This window comes from Bicyclus anynana, chromosome 25, assembly GCF_947172395.1.
Source record: "Bicyclus anynana chromosome 25, ilBicAnyn1.1, whole genome shotgun sequence".
NCBI classification, from domain to species: domain Eukaryota; kingdom Metazoa; phylum Arthropoda; class Insecta; order Lepidoptera; family Nymphalidae; genus Bicyclus; species Bicyclus anynana.
Window position 1 is genome coordinate 1,357,668 of NC_069107.1, and position 17,756 is coordinate 1,375,423.

The window sequence follows — 17,756 nt, forward strand, 5'->3', positions numbered from 1 at the left end:
TATAAGCTATACCTTTGATTCGGAGTGCGTAATTTCGAATCCGGTTCGGGGCATGCACCTCCACCTTTTCAATTATGTGCATTTTAGGAAATTAAATATTATATGCCTATAACGGTGAAGGAAATACATCTTGAAGAAATCTGCATACCTGAAACTTAATTCTCAACGTGTGTGAATTCTGCCAATCCGCATTGGGCCAGAGTAGTGGACTATTAGACTATTGGCTCAGGTTGGTTTCGTAGGCATCGGCCGTTGCTAATTACCATCCTACCAGCAAAGACGTACCGCCAAGCGATTTAGCGTTCCGGTATGACTCGTAGAAACCGTCAGAGACGTGGGTTGAATAAACTACGTATTCCGAGTAAGCTCGCTTCTATCTTAGACTGCATCGTCTTAACATCAGGTGAGATTGCAGTCGGGGGTTAACTTCTCATGGAATAAAAAAAACCCATCCCAAGTAGGAAGGCCAGGTCTTATTAGGCAGGTGGAACGTTAAAGTAGGCTGATAATGATGATGATGATGATGGTCGCGTGGCGCAGTGGGTAGTGACCCTGCTTTCTACATCCACGGCCGTGGGTTCGATTCCCACAACTGGAAAATATTATGTGTGATGAGAGGTGTTTTCCAGTTTTAACGGCCTCCGTGGCGCAGTGGTATGCGCGGTGGATTTACAAAACGGAGGTCCTGGGTTCGATCGCCGGCTGGGAAGAATGAGATTTTCTTAATTTGTCCAGGTCTGGCTGGTGGGAGGCTTCAACCGTGGCAAGTTACCACCCTACCGGCAAAGACGTACCGCCAAGCGATTTAGCGTTCCGATACGATGCCGTGTAGAAACCGAAAGGGGTGTGGATTTTCATCCTCTTCCTAACAAGTTAGCCCGCTTCCATATTTGACTGCATCATCACTTACCATCAGGTGGTAGTCAAGGGCTAACTTGTAAAGAACAAATAATTAAAAAAAATCTAGGTGTATTTCAAAATTCATTTATTTCATGTAGGCATAGTTTACAAGCACTTTTGAAACGTCAACTTTGACTGTTTGTAAAGACTCTACCACAGGTTCGGTAAGCTCAAAAGTCGCTCTTTCTGAAAAATAAATCATAAGTAGGTACAATATTACAGTAATTTACAATTGTAAACTTCATTAAAATTACTTTTTTTAATTGTCGTGTAAAGGTAGCTGATCCTATGGCCTCCAAGCATCTTTATTATAAAGAAACCCATCATATGTATAATAGCCTCGACTTTATATGTAGTTTATAAATATATATGATGGAATCCGTTTCATAGTAGGTACCCATAACACATATACGCATTATTTGAGGCTAAGTAGTAATAAATAAATAAATATACTTACACTATACACACATCACTACTTAGCCCTAAATTAAGGGTATAGCTTGTTGGTATGGGTACCAAGATAGCGGTTTTTATCATATACTAGCAGACGCCGCAGTTTCACCCGCATGGTTCCCGTTCCCGTAATAATACGCGGATAAAATATAGCCTATAGGGGATAGTGTAGCTTCCCAACAGTGAAATAACTTATCAAATCGGTTCAGTACTTTCAGAAGCTGTTCAATGCAAACAAACAAACGAACAAAATGAACAATCAAATCTTTCCTTTCTAAAATATTAGTATAGATATTTATATCATCATCATCATTAACAATCCGTATTCGGCTCACTGTTGAGCACGAGTCTCCTCTCAGAATGAGAGGGGTTAGGCCAACGCTGGCCCAATGGGAATCGGCTGACTTCACACACCTAGAGAATTAAGAAAATTCTCTGGTGTGCAGGATTCCTCACCGTTTTCCGTCAACGTTTGAGATACGTGATATTTATTTTCTTCGTCGTTATCAACCCATATACGGCTCACTGCTGAGCTCGAGTCTCCTCTCAGAATGACCACGCTGGCCCAATGCGGATTGGCAGACTTCACACACGCAGAGAATTAAGAAAATTCTCTGGTATGCAGGTTTCCTCACGATGTTTTCCTTCACCGTTTGAGACACGTGATATTTAATTTCTTAAAATGCACACAACTGAAAAGTTGGAGGTGCATGCCTCATGCATCCACTGGACTATTATGGCTCACATTTATATACTACATGTAAATACCTATATAACGTATAAATACACCCAGACAATGGAAAACATCCACGATCATAACACGAATATTTTTCATATATGTGTATATTTATTTATTTACTAGCGGACCCGGTCAAGCTTCGATTTGACATATGTGCACTTATTCTCTATCCCTACTCTACCCTTCTATACCTCTACCCCTACCCTACCCCTACCCTACCCTACCCTACCCCTACCCTACCCCTACCCTACCCCTACCCTACCCCTACCCTACCCCTACCCTACCCCTACCCTACCCCTACCCTACCCTACCCCTACCCTACCCCTACCGCTTGACTCTTAAACGTTTGTATGGGAAATAGAAAAGGGCAGTTTTTAGGGGTTTCCCGGAAATTATTTGATTTTTTCTCACCTTTTAAACCTTCCTTATACCTCCACGAACATTTCAAGACCAAGATAAGATAAATCCGTTAAGTCGTTCTCGAGTTTTAGCGAGACTAACGAACAGCAATTTCTTTTTTATATATATAGATTGATGATGATGATGATAGCACAAGCAGATAGGCCACTTGATGGTAAGTGGGAAACCATAACAATACCTCTTTAACCTACTTGTAAAACTATCTATAGTTGACATGAAACAAAATGACACCTTTTACATTAAAGCGCTACTTTCATTGTTCTAGTTTACCATCACAACTCTACACTTAGGCACGGTCCGTGTTTCGAGGTATAATCAATTCGATTAGGTAGTGGGTTCGATTTTAAAATCAAATAGTTTGCAAGTAATATTTTTTTTATAAATAAAAAGGTATATTTGTCATAACTTTTAAATATAACCACTTCTGTTCTCAGCGGGAATTTAACCTCGAGCTATCAGCCTTTATCAGCATAATACCAATCCACATTGAGACAGCTTGGTGGGTTGAAGCTCTATATTCTCAATACTGTATTAGTTTTGATTGTAGATATAATCATTATACAGAAAAAAATATCTGAAGGGATTTGCAAGATAAATGAAGCATTTCTTTAAAAAAACATACATACAGCCGAACATAGAACCTCCTTGTTTTTGGAAGTCGGTTAAAAAACGCAAGTTTCTTGCAGGCTCTTTCTGGTAGAATCTGCTTACCAAGCCTTAATCCTTAGCACTTACATAGGCTTCTTATTTTATTTTATTTATTATTTTATTCTTTACAAGTTAGCCCTTGACCATAATCTCACCTGATGGTAAGTGATGATGCAATCTAAGATGGTAGCGGGCTAACTTGTTAGGAGTAGGAAGACAATTCACACCCCTTTCGGTTTCTACACGGCATCGTACCGGATCGCTAAATCGCTTGGCGGTACGTCTTTGCCGGTAGGGTGATAACTAGCCTCCCACCAGTCAAAATTTAATTTACCCTTACCAATACCTATAACAAGGAGGTAAAATTTGTATTAGTGAGGTTATTACGAGTATCTATCGATCTATGGAACCGAATTTGAAAATTCTTTTATCAGTAGAAAGTGACATTATTTGATAGGTTATATTTTATCCCTGTAATCCAACGGGGAAACAACACAGAAGAAATCGGGATGTCTGCTACTCTATACTTACCTATACAGTAAAAGCTCCTTATTCATGCTTCCTTTATTCACGTTTTCACTATTCGCGGATTAAAAAATTCCTTCCCAATTAATATATTCGAATATACCTATTGCCGAAATTGCGGATGGTTTAAGAATGCCACTGCTTAAAATCACTCTGAATAGAAGCTTTTAAAAAATGTCAAGCAAGAAAAAATTTCAAAATTCTTCAAACCATTGTCTAAGACTGTAGATGTTTTTTCTTTATATATTTGTTATTTATTTTGTCACCCAAGAACGTATCCCTTATAATCCCATATAAAATACCATTCCATATTCACGGTTTCTTTATTCGCGACACATTTAGAGAACGTATCCCCCGCGAATAATGAGCTTTTACTGTAATACAAAGAGTTTGTGGTGTTATAGAGGGTAATCTCTGGATCTATTTAACCGATTTTGAAAATTCTGTTACCACTAGAAAGCTACGTAATTTGTGAGTGTTATAATGTTAAATTTATCCCCACATTCTCAAGGAAACGAGGATTACAGGGGTGAAACCGCAGGCAGTTGATAATAATTTGATTTGACCAGTCACAAGACAAAGTTCCGAATCACACCAAGACGTGAGTCAGAACAATTAATTGTATAGTTGCCGTCAACGCAATCACGAACCTAAACTTAATGACGGTTTTCCGCCGTCAAAATTACATGCCTTTTATATAAGAACTCCTTACATAAACGTATGTGTGTGTGTACGGTTTACATGGGCACACAGGCGAAGGCTGCGCGGGAGTCGCGTGGTTCCACTCAATCGCATTTGAGTCTTTGACGCCGGCTCGAACGGACGTGCTGGCGCGCGGTCTATAAAAAACCTCAATAAAAAAAAACCTCAAGTGACTGTGTTACAGTGGTTTCTAACTGTGGAACATTTTGTGTACATTGAAAAGTTTGTTGGTTTTTAGTTGTTTTTAGTTTCGTGTTCGCTTTGAGGTATGTATAGTTTGGTTTATTTTTTTTTTCAGGTGATTGATTGGTTTTTTTAATGTATTAATATTGTATGAATTGTTAGTTACGATTTCACAATACAAAATCGAAGTTCTGATTATTTATTAAACAATAAAAATATTTGTAAAGCCGTAATAAAGTTTTAAAGAGTATTTATAAGACTTATCAGCAAATAGTTTACTATACTTAATAATTACTTATTTACAGCTTTTAACTTGAATATAAAAACTGATTAGTCTCTATTCTATATAACTCTATTCAAAGTTTAGTTACCCATATTTACGTAAAGGAAATTTTCAATTGAACATATTTTCTTATCCTATCGTCTTATAAAAGACTAGCCGACGCCCTGCAGTTTCCGCTGCACAGTTCCCGTTCCCGTGAAAATACGGGGTTAAAATATAGCCTATGATACTGTGAGTATAGCCTATGATAACGTGGCTTTCTAGTGGTAAAAAAAATTCAAAATCGATTTAGTATATCCAGAGGTTACCCCACAACTCCAAAAACTTTACCTCTATAATATTAGTATAGATTTTAATATCAATATTTAAATGTTTTCAGATGTTTAAATATAGACAAAATAATTCTAATACCTAGGTAGTAGACACCTAATTGCTTTCCACTATCTTTTCTTTTCTTGTAGAGACAGTTTTCTTGTTTCTTATAAGAAATTTTCATTGGCGATACTAATACGGAAATAAGAAATCGGTAGGTTGGGTATAGACATGTTATAATAATTTGGAGTATATATATCTAGGTAGAATCGGTTATCTATAATAGCTAACTGAATAGATAGATTTTCTTACGAACTCACAGCCAAACCTATAGTTAGTTAAGAAAATTTGTTTTTGTAGAAATAGCTATATACCTATATTCATTTTATACCGTAAGTTAGAACTGAAGAAGAGTTTTTGAAGATTCAACCCTTAATTAGTGACTACAAGGTATTTGTTTAGTTTTTGTTATAGATATTGTATTTTTGAGTACACGCTTTAGCGTTAGCTTTGTCATAGTCTGTGACGTCTTGACAAATCCAACGTGGTGGACATGACAAAATGGTAGCTTGGTAGTTAGATAGGATCGCCCTTTTAAAAACACAAGTGTCTATAATAAGAGAAGAACCTTAAGCACCTTATGGAGACATAGAACTTCTTGTATTTCTTGTATAACTTCTTGAACTTGCTTATACTCGTAAAGTGGGAATTCAAAATTATAAAAAAGTCTGGACATTTTTGACATTACATCAGCTCACTGCTGAGCACAAGTCTAATCTCAGGATTAAAGTCTACTTGGAACATTTTCTTAGGTAGGGGAAGGTATTGGAATTTTTTTCATATGGTGCTACTACACACACAGAATAGTACAGTATATTTTGTTTTGTACTACGTGTACTTGAAAACGTGTAGTATTTTATATCTTCAGTGAAAATTGGAAAGCTGTGTGATGCTCTCATAAAACTAAATGCCAACGCTTCGCGCACGAGACTATTTCTTGGTTATATTTCAGTTTAATTTAACCGGCTGGTGGGAGTCTTCGGCCGTGGCTAATTACTACCCTATTAGAATCTGATATTAATGATAAATGAATCCGACGGCTCCGTCTCTCGGCTCGCTGTTGAGCACGAGTCTCCTCTTGAAATGAGAGGGATTAGGTCAATAGTCCACCACGCTGGCCCAATGTGGATTGGTAGACTTCACACACGTAGAGAATAAAGAAAATTGTCAGTTATGCAGGTTTCCTAATTATATTTTATTCTTTACATAGTTAAAATAATTAATATGCATATATTATAAGCTATATATAACCTACGCATGTTTTCAAAAGAAAGAGTAATTCAAGAAGAAGTTATACGTGTTATGGTAAGAAAATGTCAGAAAACTCTAAAGCTTTTTCTCTATTGCGTAATTCACATGCATGGTAGCAGCTAAACGCTCATATAACGAAAATAATAATAATTTTTATTATAAAACAACGTGCTTATCAAATTATGAGTGAGAAGCCATTATGCTATGGTGGAGGTTACGGCGGTAGAGCCATGGGAAAATGTTCCCAACACAAAAGGCAACCTAGACCCGCGTTCGCACACTTGAGCCGAGATTAGATAAACGCATGTTTTCACTGGCTTATGTAAGGTTTATAATCTATTATTTAACTGGTTAGTTAATGCTTTAATTAAGGAAATATGTCAAACAAGCGGACGCCCGCGATTTTTTCCGCGTGGAATTTAGTTTTCACAAATCCCACGGGAGCTATGGATTTTTCCGGGATAAAAAGGACCCTATGTGTTATTGCTATAATATATCTAAATACCGAATCTCAGCTAATTCGGTTCAGTAGTCGAGGCGCGAAAGAGTAACAAACATTCATATCATCAAAATCATCAGTTTTCGCAAATCTCGGGAATCCATGGATTTTTTCGGGATAAAAAGTAGCCTATGTGTTAATCCAGAGTAAAATCTATTTCTATTCCAAGCCAAATCGCGAAATCGCTTCACTAGTAGCGGCTTTCAAGAGTAACAAACATCCATACAAACTTTCGCGTTTATAATATTAGTAGGAGATAGGAAGTAAGTAGGTATATGGCATAATGCTGCAGGGCAGTTTTTTATTACTCCACTGCTTGAGTGGACTGTTAAGCCATAATATAATTTAGAATTTAATAATATGATACAGTAGGCAGTTATTCTTGACACGGCGTGTATTGTGAGGAGGTTCCTCACTCAGGTTGGGCACTCAAATGTCCCGCAATAGGGAGGGGGGGGGGGGGGGGGTTTGAATTATTTTTTATAAATTTAAAAGTGTTTTTTTTTTATTTTGTATTTTATCAACAATGTTAAAAATTAAAAAAAAGGATAAATAAATAAATAAGATATTTAATATATGATACGTGGCATTACTTAAAAATAAAGTCCCTTCTTTCTTCTTTCATTTATACTAATAATACTTTTTATTAAAGGTAAAAGCACACAGTGTACATATCACATAGTAATATAAAATAATTAATAATACAAATAGGTATAAAACTTACATACTAACTGGAAAGGTTAAAAGGCTCTTCCCAGGCGTCATTCTAGTCCGGAGTACAAACAATTTTTTTATTTAATTCTATTTTTTATTTAATTCTAATATACTAATATCATAAAGAGGTAGAGTTTGTGTTGTTATACATAATCAAGGTATATCCAGAGATTACCATCTCTGGAAATACAGAACGGATTTAGAAAATTCTTAGAAAGCCACGTTATTTGCGAGTATCATAGGCTATGTTTTATCCCCGTATTTATAGTGAAACGGGAATTACGCGGGTCAAACCGCAGGCCTAGTCTCTATTAAATACAATTCTCGTGTAGCGGTATTCGTTAAAAAACTCCTCCGAAACTTATTTATTATTATATATATTATATAATAATAAATAAGTTTCGATATTTTTTTTTATACTCCTTAGTAATAAGAGTGACTCATCCCTAAAATAAGACAAAACAAAATTTGCTGGATCAGGTAACTAACTATTAAAAAATATTTCCTGGATTTGGTGTTGGTTACGACGGATAGCCATGTGGTAAATCGGTGAAATACTTAATATTCAAAAATAGTCAAAATGGGCTAATTTTGAGGCAAGTATAGAGTAAGCATTGACACCAAACGAATACATCAAAGCATTCGAAAACCTTTCCATCGGTTTTTGTCGGTGGTACAAAAAGATATAAAAAACACAAAAAACTACAATAGCCCGAACACTTTCTAAACATCGACCGACTATAGATTGACAAGCGAAATTGTTGTGGCATATAAAATGGTGATTTTAAGTTATAACCGAACCAAGTTTTACCCGCGGTTTTGACTGTATTAATATAGAAATTGCGTTTGGTTGCTTGAAACCACGAGGTTCGAATTTTGGGTAGGTATATGAAAATCTGAGAGAAGACTCGTGGTCAACAGTGAGCCGAATATAGGTTGTTAATGACGATGATGTTTTGGAAATCATTAAGGTTTTCTTTCTTTCAAAAGATATTCAGTAAAAAATTTCAACTTGCAGTAAAAATGGAAGTGGGGAGCCCTCGTGATTTTGCTGCTGCCGTCGGTCCAGATCATTATACTTAGTTAATATTTGATAGAGTTATTGTGAAAATACTAACCGGTATAACATAGTGGATATTATTATATATTTATACTTTATTTGTGCACCACAACATAAGAAGAAACAAATAATAAGACAGAAAAAAGTATAGTACAGTAGTAGGATACAAAAGGCGGCCTTATCGCTATGTAGCGATTTCTTCCAGGCAACCTTGGGTACCGTATCCTGCATTCGATTCGGAGAGCGCAGGTTTGAATCCGGACATGAACCTTCAACTTTTCAGTTATGTGCATTTTAAGAAATTAAATATCACGTGTCTAAAACGGTGAAGTAAAAATCCCTGCGACTTGCTTGATGACGTCGGTCCACCTAGAGGGTGGTATAGTGTACTACTTAATAACCTAATGCACGCCACTGAGGGTGCAATAATAAATACTCTAGTGACCAGTGTACATATTGAATGAATGAACGTAAACCAAGTGGCCAGTACGGCGTACCCACGGAGCGCGACACGATGCCGGCCAGCTCAGCTGACGCTAACGAAGCATCACTTCACGGAACTTTGAGCTCCTCCGCACATCACACCCAGGTGCTTTTGTATATATTTTGACCAGTTTTTGTTAACAGCAAACCGGGCGTTTTAATATTGGATAGAAGCAAGCGTTACTTTGCAGAAGTTCATCATGAACTTATAACAATTTATTTATTTTGCTTTCATCGGCGAAAAGCCGACGAACCCAGGCGACAAAGAAACGTCTGCTTCTATCCAATATTCAATAGTAACTGACTAATACTAAGCGCTTTCAGTATTTTTTTTGTACTAAGTGTATATAGTTCTAGCGGACGCCCGCGACTTCATCCGCCCTTAGACCTCTTTAATCCGGCCCTATCGCAAAATCCGTTCTTAGCGGATACCTACTAACTATCGACTGTCACCCTGCTAAATTTCATCTTTGTTTGTCAAGCGGTTTTGGAGATTTTTATTTATTCCCGATAAACCAACGTACATCCGTTCGATGTATGAGTTACATATTTAAAAATAGCTTAGAGTTAAATTTACCAGACTTAATCAATATATCACTTTCCTAAAATCAGCAGTGCATTAATAACTAGACCGTTTTAAAACCACAGCATACGAAATTTCCATACATCACATCCGAAAAATCACCAGTGCATCAATTGCCAGTTCGCTTGGTTCACGTGGCGCATGGTTCAGTGGAGCGGACGCAGGACTGTTTGATTCGCTCGATGACTGCGCTGTTCACTCATTGGTGGATTGTTGGCTTGCTGCTTCTTCTTCTGTCATCCACTTACTCCAAAAATCAACAGTACATCAATAGCAAATCCACTCGATGCATGAGTTACATAGTAAAAACAGCAGTCATTAAAAATTGTATAATATACTTAGTAAAAATTGACATAATAATATATCACTTCCTTAAAATCAGCAGTACATTAATAACCAGATAATTTGTCGTCACAAAAAGCAACAGCTTACGAAATTTCCACTTCCAAAAAAACCACATTGAATCAATACATACCATATCACTTTCTTAGAGTCAGCAGTGCATTGATAACCCGACCGTTTGTTTGACGTGCCTATATAAAAGCGACAGCATACGAAATTTCGACACATCATTTCCAAAAAACCAACAGTGCATCAATACATTCCATATCACTTTCTTAGAGTCAGCAGTGCATTAATAACTATACCGCTTTAAAACCACAGCATACGAAATTGCCATACATCACTTCCGAAAAATCACCAGTGCATCAATTGCCAGTTCGCTTGGTTCACGTGGCGCATGGTTCAGTGGAGCGGACGCAGGACTGTTTGATTCGCTCGATGACTGCGCTGTTCACTCATTGGTGGATTGTTGGCTTGCTGCTTCTTCTTCTGTCATCCACTTACTCCAAAAATCAACAGTACCTCAATAGCAAATCCACTCGATGCATGAGTTACATAGTAAAAAACAGCCGTCATTAAAAATTGTATAATATACTTAGTAAAAATTGACATAATAATATATCACTTCCTTAAAATCAGCAGTGCATTAATAACCATATAGTTTGTCGTCACAAAAAGCAACAGCTTACGAAATTTCCATACGCCACTTCCAAAAAAATCCACAGTGAATACATACCATATCACTTTCTTAGAGTCAGCAGTGCATTGATAACTCGACCGTTTGTTTGACGTGCCTATATAAAAGCGACAGCATACGAAATTTCCACACATCATTTCCAAAAAACCAACAGTGCATCAATACATTCCATATCACTTTCTTAGAGTCAGCAGTGCATTAATAACTAGACCGCTCAAAACACAGCATACGAAATTTCCATACATCACATCCGAAAAATCACCAGTGCATCAATTGCCAGTTCGCTTGGTTCACGTGGCGCATGGTTCAGTGGAGCGGACGCAGGACTGTTTGATTCGCTCGATGACTGCGCTGTTCACTCATTGGTGGATTGTTGGCTTGCTGCTTCTTCTTCTGTCATCCACTTACTCCAAAAATCAACAGTACGTCAATAGCAAATCTACTCTATGCATGAGCATTCATGAGCATGAATTGCCATACTCAATAATATATGACTTCCTTAAAATCAGCGACTTCCTTAAAAGCGAAATTTCCATACGCCACTTCCAAAAAATACACAGTAAATCAATACATTCCATATAATTTTCTTAGAGTCAGCAGTGCATTAATAACCAGACAGCTTGATTCAGGAGCTAATTAAAAGCCATAGCATACAAAATGTCCATACATCACTTCCAAAAAACCAACAGTGCATCAATACATTCCATATCACTTTCTTAGAGTCAGCAGTGCATTAATAACTAGACCGCTTAAAAACCACAGCATACGAAATTTCCATACATCACATCCGAAAAATCACCAGTGCATCAATTGCCAGTTCGCTTGGTTCACGTGGCGCATGGTTCAGTGGAGCGGACGCAGGACTGTTTGATTCGCTCGATGACTGCGCTGTTCACTCATTGGTGGATTGTTGGCTTGCTGCTTCTTCTTCTGTCATCCACTTACTCCAAAAATCAACAGTACGTCAATAGCAAATCTACTCTATGCATGAGCATTCATGAGCATGAATTGCCATACTCAATAATATATGACTTCCTTAAAATCAGCGACTTCCTTAAAAGCGAAATTTCCATACGCCACTTCCAAAAAATACACAGTAAATCAATACATTCCATATAATTTTCTTAGAGTCAGCAGTGCATTAATAACCAGACAGCTTGATTCAGGAGCTAATTAAAAGCCATAGCATACAAAATGTCCATACATCACTTCCAAAAAACCAACAGTGCATCAATACATTCCATATCACTTTCTTAGAGTCAGCAGTGCATTAATAACTAGACCGCTTAAAAACCACAGCATACGAAATTTCCATACATCACATCCGAAAAATCACCAGTGCATCAATTGCCAGTTCGCTTGGTTCACGTGGCGCATGGTTCAGTGGAGCGGACGCAGGACTGTTTGATTCGCTCGATGACTGCGCTGTTCACTCATTGGTGGATTGTTGGCTTGCTGCTTCTTCTTCTGTCATCCACTTACTCCAAAAATCAACAGTACGTCAATAGCAAATCTACTCTATGCATGAGCATTCATGAGCATGAATTGCCATACTCAATAATATATGACTTCCTTAAAATCAGCGACTTCCTTAAAAGCGAAATTTCCATACGCCACTTCCAAAAAATACACAGTAAATCAATACATTCCATATAATTTTCTTAGAGTCAGCAGTGCATTAATAACCAGACAGCTTGATTCAGGAGCTAATTAAAAGCCATAGCATACAAAATGTCCATACATCACTTCCAAAAAACCAACAGTGCATCAATACATTCCATATCACTTTCTTAGAGTCAGCAGTGCATTAATAACTAGACCGCTTAAAAACCACAGCATACGAAATTTCCATACATCACATCCGAAAAATCACCAGTGCATCAATTGCCAGTTCGCTTGGTTCACGTGGCGCATGGTTCAGTGGAGCGGACGCAGGACTGTTTGATTCGCTCGATGACTGCGCTGTTCACTCATTGGTGGATTCAGTTGGCTTGCTGCTCAGCTTTGCGTCATAGTTTGCTGACCTGTTGCGTTACTATTGCGGGACTTCGGACATTTTAACTATATTAACAATGTGAACTAAGAGCTGTGATAGCCAATATGACCTCTGACTTCGATTGGATTCGACTGGGCGTAAGTTCGAATCCGGGGCATGCGCCTCCAACTTTTCAGTTGTGTGCATTTTAAGAAATTAAATATCACGTGTCTCAAACGGTGAAGAAAACCGGCACACCTGAGATTTTTCTTGATTCCTTAAGTGTATGAAGTCTGCCAATCCGCATTGGGCCAGCATGGTGAACTATTAGCCTAACCCCTCTCATTCTGAAAGGAGGCTCGTGCTCAACAGTGAGCTTTACCTAATTTAGTCCACCCTAACCTATCCCCTCTCATTCTGAGAAGAGTTACGTTAACAGTCTAATGATGATAATTGTCAAACTGAATTGGCAGACTTCATATATATTGAGATATAAGAAAATTCTCAGGTATACAGGCTTCGCTTCACCGTTTGAGACACGTGATATTTAATCACTTAAAGTTCACTTAACTGAAAAGTTAAAAGTGCCCGACCCGATTCGAATTTACGCTCTCCAAATCGAAGGCAGAGGTCATATCCACTGCGCTGTCGCGGCTTTCAATAAAATACTAGCTGGAAATCGAACCGAGGACTTCTAAAAACATTCTCAACTGCTACGAGATATGTATAGTTATAACAGTTTTGCAATTCCCTTCCCTTTAGTTGGTAGAAACGATTATTATAAAACTTGCCACAAAAACTACGCTAACCTTAAGTAAGATGTAGTTTATTTTCAATTGCTTCGTAACTTTACATTATGACTTGACTGGCGATATTCTTTCTAAAACTGCTGACTTTTTAATTTCTACTGAGAATTCCTGGAAATTCCTCTGGAACATCTAACTTTTTAAGTTATCTGCATTTTAAGAAATTAAATATCACATGTCTCTAACGGTGAAGGAAAACATCGTGAGGAAACATGCATGCCTAAAATTTTCTCAATTATTTGGGTGTGTGCAGACTGCCAATCCGTATTAGCGTGGTAGACTAAAGCCTAACCCCTCTCATTCTGAGAAGAGACTCGTGCTCAACAGTAAGCTGAATATGTATATATAAATTTTACTGGGTTTCTCTTTCCAGAAATCATCATTATCAACCCATATTAATACACGCAGTTAGTCACCTTTGAGTTTCACATATCGACGAGTTTTAGGAACTTTAAAAACTGTATATACATAAATATATAATGGAATTAAACTCAAAATTGTGCATGTGTGTTCTCAGTGGAGTCGCTAAATTCGGCTCAGTTTTTGCGGTGATTTTGTAGGCACGTAAAATGTCTATAGTATGCTATGTCGTTGACCATTAGAGAACCTTTTGTATTAGTTATTTAATCAATAAAATGTAAGTCTGTGATCGTCGTAATTTTGTGTAATTTCGTGTCATTTTCTGTAATTCACCATTTAATTGTTACCCAATGTAATCACGACTTAGGTCGAATTCAATTCCTGGTTAAATCATTTAAAATGCGATTGGTTAATCAATTTTGTGTCGCTTACTCGCGAATGATAAATTATCAACGAATTCGCGGGAAAAAAACGTTTTAAGATGTCTGTCGTGCCATTTTTTTTTATTTAGTTAAAAAGAAATACCTATCTATTATAATCTTTTTAAATTGCATGTATTAAAGTATGTGTTTTCTTATTAATTTCTACGAGTATAAGGTAGCAGACACTCCGTGGTTTAGCCGCGTAGTTCCTGTTCCCGTGGGAGTACGGGAATTAAACTTAACATTTGTTACTCGGTGAAGATGTAACCTACTAGTGGTGAAAGAATTATAAAATCGGTCGAGTAGTTTTCTAGTTAAATCGTAACAAATAAACTAATAAAAAATAAAATCTTACCTACTAAACTTCATACAGAGTTCTGCCGGTGAGCGGAAATTAAATATCTACGAGTTTACATCATCATCATTAACAACCCATATTCGGCTCACTGTTGAGCACGAGTCTCCTCTCATTCTGAGAGGGGTTAGGCCAATACACCACGCTGGCCCAATGCGGATTAGTAGACTTCACACACGTAGATAATTAAGAAAATTCTCTGGTATGTAGGTTTTCCTCACGATGTTTTCCTTCACCGTTTGAGACATGTGATATTTAATTTCTTAAAATGTATGTGCATGAAAAGTTGGAGGTGCATGCTCTGCCACGGAGTAGAACCTGCGCCCTCCGGAATCGGAGGCAGAGGTCATATCCACTGGGCTATCACAGCTTTTACGAGTTACGAGTATAATACAAAGTGATTATTTACAAATAAGTGCCGGAAAAACAAGTGACACTTACCTACCCACGATTATCTTTTTGTCGATAAAAATGATATTTCAACCATTACCAATAAAATATAACAAGCCTAAATAATAACCGAGTGACAGAGTTGCGCAAACGGCACTATAACCTCGCCGTTAATCGATGTCGATAAAAAATCTGTTGGTCAACTATCGACCTCGGTTTTTGTTAGGGATGTTCAGATGGTCATAGTTTTTTGTCGATGAATTAACGAATTTATTTGTGTCACTATTCATATTGGGAGTAGGGCGCACAGGCCCTGACTCGGATTCGGGTGGTAGGTGCAGAATGACCCAAAATGGGCTCACCCTTTTTGTGTATGAGGCATGAAAAAAGTAACAAAAGATATGCTTCTCTATACTAATATTATAAAACTGAAGAATTTGTTTGAACGCGCTAATCTCAGGAACTACTGGGCTGATTTGTAAAATGCTTTCAGTGTTAGATAGCCCATTTATCGAGGAAGGCTATAGGCTATATTTTATTCCCGTATTCTAACGAGAACGGGGCCCACGCGGCTGAAACCGCGCGGTGTCAGCTATCCTTTTATGTCATGGAAACACCTATACCTTGACAGATAGAGTTTTCAATACGAGGGTTCCAAACGAAGTTCCGAAGTATAAAACCTCTGTACCTATTTCACCAATTTCTTAACTATGGCTGAAAATTTTAACTGACAAATTCTTAGAAGAAAAAACCTTTGTATTCATCATCTATGGCTGAGAATTATTAGTGAAAATTAAGCGATAAACCGCAGTTTCATAGCCCAACCCAGGAACTTGTGATCAAAACCGCATACGCTAATCACTGCTCCAATGAGGCTAATCAAAACAGATCACAATATTCATCATCATCATCATCATCAGCCGATAGATGTCCACTGCTGGACATTGGCCTCTTGCATGGACTTCCAAGCACAACGGTCTCGAACTGCCAACATCCAGCGGCTCTCTGCAACCCGCTTTTTACCCTCGGTCCACCTAGTGATTGTCGACCATCACTGCGCTTTCCGGTGCGGGGTCGCAATTCCAGCACCTTAGGACCCCACCGTCCATCAGCTCTCTGAACTACGTAGCCTGCTACGTCAGCTCTGCGTCTCGCTGAGCTATATCAGTGACTTTGGTTCTTTTACGGATATCCTCATTTCTGATTCGATCACTCAGAGAAACACCAAGCTCGCTCCATCGCTAATAAGGCCCATAGTGACCTGTAGACTACATTATTGCACTCTGATTATGTAAAGAACATTTGAAAAAGATCTCATCAAAATGTCAGTCAACAGGAGAAAATTCTGAGAAAAGGAACGCAGAAAAAGCGTCTCCTAAACAGAAAAATTATGCAACCCAATGAATGAATGACAAACATTTGGCAAGAAATGCTTCACAAAAGAGTAAAAACCAACACTTCCGTATTATCAAGTTGTACAGTTTCATTCTGTTGTTTTTTTGATGTCAGCTTCCGTAGTTCAACAAATTAATGGTCATATTGTTGTAAATATCAACAAATTACGTTTTTTTTTTCTTAATCAGAATCAATTTGTTTGGTCGAAACATTTAAATCAGAATGCAAATTCTTTAGGCATTCAAATCTATCTTTATCATTAGCTTAAGTCTTCTTACTAATGCAATGAGGGATGGTGGTCTGAAAGAGGTCTTAGTAATGATTACTTACAAAAGTTTTATACTATATCAATTTTGACTTAAATCTTATTGGCACACGTGGAGAATTCAGAAAATTCTTAGATTTGCAGATTTCCTGACTATGTTTTCCCTTCACCGTTTGAGACACGAGATATTTAATTTCTTAAAATCTACACAACTGAAAAGTTGGAGGTGCATGCCCCGGACTGGATTCGAACCTACGCCCGAATCGGAGACGGAGGCCATATCCAATGGTCTATCATGGCTTACATGTACGTAATAGAAAAACCTGTTTCAATACAAAAATAAATCCTCATTAACCGTCAAAAATTAAAAAAAGGCCATTAAAAAGTCCCATAAAAAATTCCATCGTCCAATTTTTAACAACATCCTTTCCTGAGGGAAACTCACTCCGCCTCCCATTTCCCATGCCCTGACAATGGCGCAGACAAAATGGCGTGCGATGACGTCACGCCGGAAGCGGCTCCGTTTTGAATTTGGAACGGTCGAGCGAGCAATGGCGGCGCATCCGGCGAAGACGTTACAATGAGTGCGCGCGCGACGGCAAAATTATAGATCAATGATGAATTGTATTGATCTAGATTTCAAATGAGTTGAAAAACTGTGTGCGTAGATCACTCTGCTTGATTTGCTCTCTACCATACGGTATCAGCATCGTTCGGCTCACTGCTGAGCTCGAGTCTCCTCTCAGAATGAAAGGGGTTCAGTTAATAGATTGGCAGACAAACATAGATAACATTTTGGTACTATATTAATGAAGTTTTTATTTGAAGCTAAAAGGTACTGTAATACAAAAACTTCAAAGTCGAATTAAGACGACCCTTCAATAATAATAATAAATACAAAAACTATCAATGTCGATTCATTTATAAGTCAAAC

The 17,756-nt window shown here is 37.7% G+C and overlaps 1 protein-coding gene across 2 annotated transcripts in view; it reads left to right on the forward strand.

The window, feature by feature from the left end:
• Positions 1-4,466: 4,466 nt before the first annotated feature.
• LOC112056518 (paired box protein Pax-5) overlaps positions 4,467-17,756 on the forward strand; it is a 127,310-nt gene continuing 114,020 nt past the window's right edge. For both annotated transcript variants that reach the window (XM_052889288.1, XM_052889289.1), the window contains exon 1: positions 4,467-4,653. The gene's annotated coding sequence lies outside the window, so the exon portion shown is untranslated. The remainder of the gene's footprint in view (positions 4,654-17,756) is intronic.